The 6,419-nt window shown below is 35.7% G+C and overlaps 1 pseudogene; it reads right to left on the bottom strand.

Annotated features, from left to right (window-relative positions):
• LOC133656314 (protein sidekick-2-like) overlaps positions 1-6,419 on the bottom strand; it is a 1,293,862-nt pseudogene that overhangs the window by 79,480 nt on the left and 1,207,963 nt on the right.

The raw sequence follows: 6,419 nt of genomic DNA, 5'->3' as shown, positions 1-6,419 counted from the left end.
GAAACAACATGCTTTTTGACAATGTTTAATCAATGTCGGGTTCTGACGTTGATTTGACCATTGAATTTTGGTCATTTCCCAACCAATATTCTACAACACAAATACAACGTAGAAACAACATGCTTTCTGACGACGTTTAATCAATGTTGGGTTCTGACGTTGATTTGACCATTGAAATTTGGTAATTTTTCCTGCCAATATTCTACAACTCAAACATAACATTGAAACAACATGCTTTTTGACAACGTTTAACCAATGTCAGTTTCTGATGTTGATTTGACCATTGAATTTTGGTCATTTTCCAACAATATTCGACAACACAAGTACAACGTTGAAACAACATGCTTTTTGACGACGTTTAATCAATGTTGGGTTCTAACATTGATTTGACCATTGAATTTTGGTCATTTTCCCAACCAATATTCGACAACTCAAACCTAACGTTGAAACAACATGCTTTTTGACGACGTTCAATCAATGTTGGGTTCTGACGTTGATTTGACCATTGAATTTTGGTCATTTTACCAACCGATATTCTACAACACAAATACAACGTTGAAACAACATGCTTTTTGACGACGTTTAATCAATGTCAGTTTCTGACGTTGATTTGACCATTGAATTTTGGTAATTTCCCAACCAATAGTCTACAACTCAAACCTAACGTTGAAACAACATGCTTTTTGACGACGTTCAATCAATGTTGGGTTCTGATGTTGATTTGACCATTGAATTTTGGTCATTTTCCAACAATATTCTACAACACAAATACAACGTTGAAACAACATGCTTTTTGACGACGTTTAATCAATGTTGGGTTCTGACGTTGATTTGACCATTGAATTTTGGTCATTTCCCAACCAATATTCTACAACTCAAACTTAACGTTGAAACAACATGCTTTTTGACAATGTTTAATCAATGTCGGGTTCTGACGTTGATTTGACCATTGAATTTTGGTCATTTTCCAACCAATATTCTACAACACAAATACAACGTAGAAACAACATGCTTTCTGACGACGTTTAATCAATGTTGGGTTCTGACATTGATTTGACCATTGAATTTTGGTCATTTTTCCTGCCAATATTCTACAACTCAAACATAACGTTGAAACAACATGCTTTTTGACAACGTTTAATCAATGTTGGGTTCTGACGTTGATTTGACCATTGAATTTTTGGTAATTTTCCAACCAATATTGTACAACACAAATACAACGTTAAAACAACATGCTTTTTGACGACGGTTAATCAATGTCAGTTTCTGATGTTGATTTGACCATTGAATTTTGGTCATAAAATAATCCATATTTTGCAAGTAGATTATCAATTTTATTTCATTAAAAATAGTCTCATTTTTTAAAATTATTTACACTTTATACATCTCTGAATGAGGTTAATTTAACAGTAAAAAGTTTAGTTGTTGCTTAACTGTGATAATAATACTAATTTGTTATTTAAAATAATACACTAAAGTACGTAGTTATGCAAATGTCGTTTAGAAACTAGTTATTAATATGTATATGATTAAATGATATGATTTGATTTTGTTGTATGAATTCTCTGCTCCAAAAGGTGGAACCAGGAGATGTGTCACATGACCCTCACTGACCTGGCGGGACCCCCGAGGAGATGGTGGAGGACGACAGATGGCCTTGACCCTTGGACGTCATGCCGGCCACCTCGATGGTGTAGGTGGTGAGCGCCGTCAGTCCGGTGACGCGGTACTCCAAGGTCAGGCTGGGCAGGTAATGTGTGACCCGCGTGTTGGTGCGGTTAAACTCCTCCCACGAGATGCGGTAACCTGCAATATGATAATAGGAACTAAGTTATTCATATTTTCTACATTTATTACACCGGAACCACAAATAATGCAATACATAAAAAAGGCATTTAATTATATTTTGCATCATACTGAGAGTTATTAAATTAAAATAATCATGTTATAGGGATTTATTTTAAAATTTATTTGGGGTAAAAAAAGTAAAAAAAAAAAAAATATATTATGTTAACTAATACATACAAAATCAAATATATGTAAAAATATTAGAGAACACTTTATTAAAAATACCACTGTATATTAAATATTAACTTAATAATTAAACATGTTTTTTTAATTGTTTTATTATTATTAAGTTAATTACTGAAATGATTTTTTAAAATGTAATATTTAAAAAAGTATTTGTATTAAAATAATTGATAAAATACGACATTAAAAGTAACAATTATTAAAAAAAATACTGTACACAAATAACACTGTAAACAATTTAAAGGTAACAGGCTATTTTAAAAAAAATTATCACATTTTATAATCATGTTATAGGGATTTATTTTAAAATGTATTTGGGGTAAAAAAAGTAAAAAATAAAAAAAAGTAGTATGTTAACTAATACATACAAAATCAAATATATGTAAAAATATTAGAGAACACTTTATTAAAAATACCACTGTATATTAAATATTAACTTAATAATTAAACATGTTTTTTTAATTGTTTTATTATTATTAAGTTAATTACTGAAATGATTTTTTTAAATGTAATATTTAAAAAAGTATTTGTATTAAAATAATTGATAAAATACGACATTAAAAGTAACAATTATAAAAAAAAATACTGTACACAAATAACACTGTAAACAATTTAAAGGTAACAGGCTATTTTAAAAAAAAGTATCACATTTTATGAAAAAAAATATAAATTCAATATGTATACAAAATAGTTGATAGAAAATAGAGTTGATAAAAAATTACACTGTATAAAATAGTATTTACAATTTTTACAAGTTAACGGGCTATTTTAACAAATGTAAAATTTAAAAAAAAAAAAAACAGATTCAATAAATATATAAAATCTTTTGTAGAATAATTTATTACAAAATAAAGGTGATATAAAGTAACACTGTGTAAAATATTTAAAATAATTAAAGATAACAGTGGGCTATTTTAAATAAATAACATATATCATCTGTACCAAAATACTATGATAAGTATTTATATACAGATATTTTATACATTACAATACTAAAAAATTAAAACAATATAATAAAATAATACTGTACACAAATATGTTTTAAAACCATTTATAATGATTTGAAAAAATATATAATTTTATTCTAAAAAATATGAATTCAATATGTATATAAATCAAAATACTATTTAAAGAAAATGAAGATGATAAAAAATAAAATATATTGTAATTAAATAATTAAAGGTTATATATCCATCCTAATTTGAAAAAGTAAAATATATAATGTATTATAACAAAAATGTTTTAAATATGTATATAAAGATATATTATACTATATTAAAGAATAAAAACAATATCAAATAAAAATGCTATAAAATAATAATGTACACAGATATGTTTTAAAACCATTTTAAAGGTAATAGGCTATTTGAAAAAAAATCAAATTCTATTTAGAAAAATATGGATTCAACATGTATATCAATCAAAATACTATTTAAAGATGATATAAAATAAAATATAGTATAATTAAAGGTTATATATCCATCCTAATTTGAAAAAGTAAAATATTATAACAATAATGTTTTAAATATGTATATAAAGATATGTTATATTAAAGAATAAATACAATAATACTGCATGAATATAATACAAATATTATATTAGATTAAGAGTCTATTAGTGTTATGATGCCTTCCATAAATAGAGTTGTGACATTCAGGTGTGTGCGTGTACCTGTGAGAACGCCGTTCTTCTCGCCGGGTTCGCTCCAGCTGACTTTCAGCGACGTGTCGAGGATCTCGGTGAAGCTCAGGTGTCCCACGGCGCCGGGCGCTAAACACGAAGGACGTTAGAGTGGGTGCGGCGCGATGACAAGTCACATGACTTACTGTCCTCGTGCGTCCTCAGCAGCTTGGGGGGGCTGCGGGGGCCCTCGCCCGGCGTGGTGAAGCACAGCGCCGAGGTGAAGTACTCGCTGAACTTCTTCAGGCCCGTCACGTAGGCCACGTGCACGCTGTCCTGGAAGTTGGGCCGCGTGGTCACCACGGAGACGCCCCGGTCTTTGCCCGGCTCCCACGCCAGCAGCTGCGGGGGAAGATGGAGGACATGTTTCTCTGTGCCTCCTTTCTCATTGTCGACCTGTCACAGCAGAACCTTGTAGCCCTGGTTGATGCCGTTGATGAACTGCGGGTTGGGCGCCGTCCACGTGAAGCGGATGGCGGTGGAGTTGACGGGCTCCGCCTGCACGTTGCCGGGGGCGACGGTCGGCACTTGAATGGACAGGACGTGCGGATTTAAGGACGGGGAGTCCGGGCGTGAGGGGAAAGGAACGTGCGGCCCTCACCTCCCTGCAGGGTCCACTCCGTCACCTTGTGGCTGAAGGCCCCCAGGCCGGCCCCGTTGTAGGCCGCCACCTCGATCTCGTAGTTGGTCCAGATGATCAGGTCCTCCAGCAGCAGGTTGGTCACCTCCGGGCTGGAGATGTTCTTCATCTGGTAGTCCACGGGCAGCCCGGTCAGGCGGTACCTTCAATGACCACAACAACAATAACACAATAGCTGGTGCAGGTGCAGAACGCCACACTTCCTGCTGGAGCACAGGTGTCAAACTCAAGGCCCCGGGGGCCACATCCTTCCCACAAACACCTGGAAATGATATAGGTCGTGAGTTCAAACCCCGGCCGAGTCATACCAAAGACGATAAAAATGGGAGCCATTACCTCCCTGCTTGGCACTCAGCATCAAGGGTTGGAATTATAATAATATATTTTATTTGTAAAAAGCACTTTACATTGAGTAAACAACCCCAAAGTGCTACAGTATATTAAAAAAAAAAAATTAAAAGAAAAAAGATAATAAAAAATAAAAATAAAATAAAAACTAGAACAGCCAAATAGCTAAAACTAGTATGCATATATCTAAAAAAAAAAGGCTTTTTTTTAAATAAGGGTTTTTAAGCCTTTTTTAAAAGCATCCACAGTCATACTACATTCCGTCAGCATTTTACTTCAACTTCAGCATTGGAACATTCACACCTCATCTAGTACAGTCTATTAGCATACTTTCCAAACATGTTTTTGTAGAAATAAAAATACTTAACTTTACAGCAAACTACCCATTCAATTAATAAAAATGACAATACATTTTATGTTAGGGTTAGGGTTGGGTTGGGGTTAGGGTTTAGGGTTAGGTTAGGTTAGGGTTTAGGATTAGGTTAGGGGTAAGGGTTAGGGTTGGGGTTTAGGGTTAGGTTAGGGTTGGGGGTAGGTTGGGGTAAGGGTTGGGGTTAGGGTTTAGGGTTTGGGTAACGGTTGGGAGTAGGTTGGGGTAAGGGTTAGGGTTGGGGTTAGGTTAGGTTAGGGTTGGGTTAAGGGTTAGGGTTGGGGTAAGGGTTGGGGGTAGGTTGGGGTAAGGGTTAGGGTTGGGGTTAGGTTAGGGTTGGGGTTGGGGTTTAGGGTTAGGTTGGGGTAAGGGTTGGGGTTAGGTTAGGGTTAGGGTTGGGGGTTAAGTTTAGGAGTAGGGTTAGGGTAAGGGTTAGGTTGGGGTTTAGGTCAGGGTTGGAGTTGGGTTAGGGTTTAAGGTTAGGTTAGGGGTAAGGGTTAGGTTAGGTTTGGGTTATGGTTAGGGTTAGGGTTTAGGGTTAGGTTAGGGTTGGGGGTAGGTTGGGGTAAGGGTTTAGGGTTGGGGTAACGTTGGGAGTAGGTTGGGGTAAGGGTTAGGGTTGGGGTTAGGGTTTAGGGTTAGGTTAGGGTTGGGGTAAGGGTTAGGGTTGGGTTAAGGGTTAGGTTAGGGTTGGGGTAACGGTTAGGGTTGGGGTTAGGTTAGGGTTGGGTTAAGGGTTAGGGTTGGGGTAAGGGTTGGGGGTAGGTTGGGGTAAGGGTTAGGGTTGGGGTTAGGGTTAGGTTAGGTTTGGGGTTTAGGGTCAGGTTGGGGTTAGGTTAGGGTTAGGGTTGGGGGTTAGGTTTAGGAGTAGGGTTAGGGTAAGGGTTAGGTTGGGGTTGGGGTAAGGGTTGGGGTTTAGGTTAGGGTTGGAGTTGGGTTAAGGTTTAAGGTTAGGTTAGGGGTAAGGGTTAGGTTAGGTTTGGGTTATGGTTAGGTTTAGGGTTACTGTAAATTGAAAATAAAAAACGACTACTGATTTTTGCGTTCAAATTCTGTTGACTGAGCTGCCAGTTTTTGACTGTAAAATCTAGGCTTGTTGTTTTTAACGGTGTATTACTGTAAATGGGAAGATTTGTTTTTACGGCAGAAAAACTGGCAGCTAAGTTGCCAGAATAAAAAAATGACTTGTACAGTTTTTTCCATCAACAATATCATGTTGTAAAAAAACAATGTCAATTTAACACAAACATTCTGGCAACTAAGCTGCCAGATTTTTCCCTAAAAACCCCCAAAAAACAGTGGTACTGTTTTTCCTTTTACTGTAAAATGTTTAAAAAAAACCTACACTAT

Source organism: Entelurus aequoreus, linkage group LG08, assembly GCF_033978785.1.
Source record: "Entelurus aequoreus isolate RoL-2023_Sb linkage group LG08, RoL_Eaeq_v1.1, whole genome shotgun sequence".
NCBI classification, from domain to species: Eukaryota; Metazoa; Chordata; class Actinopteri; order Syngnathiformes; family Syngnathidae; genus Entelurus; species Entelurus aequoreus.
Note: the sequence above shows the minus strand (reverse complement) of the source record. Positions and strands in the feature narration are given on the sequence as shown.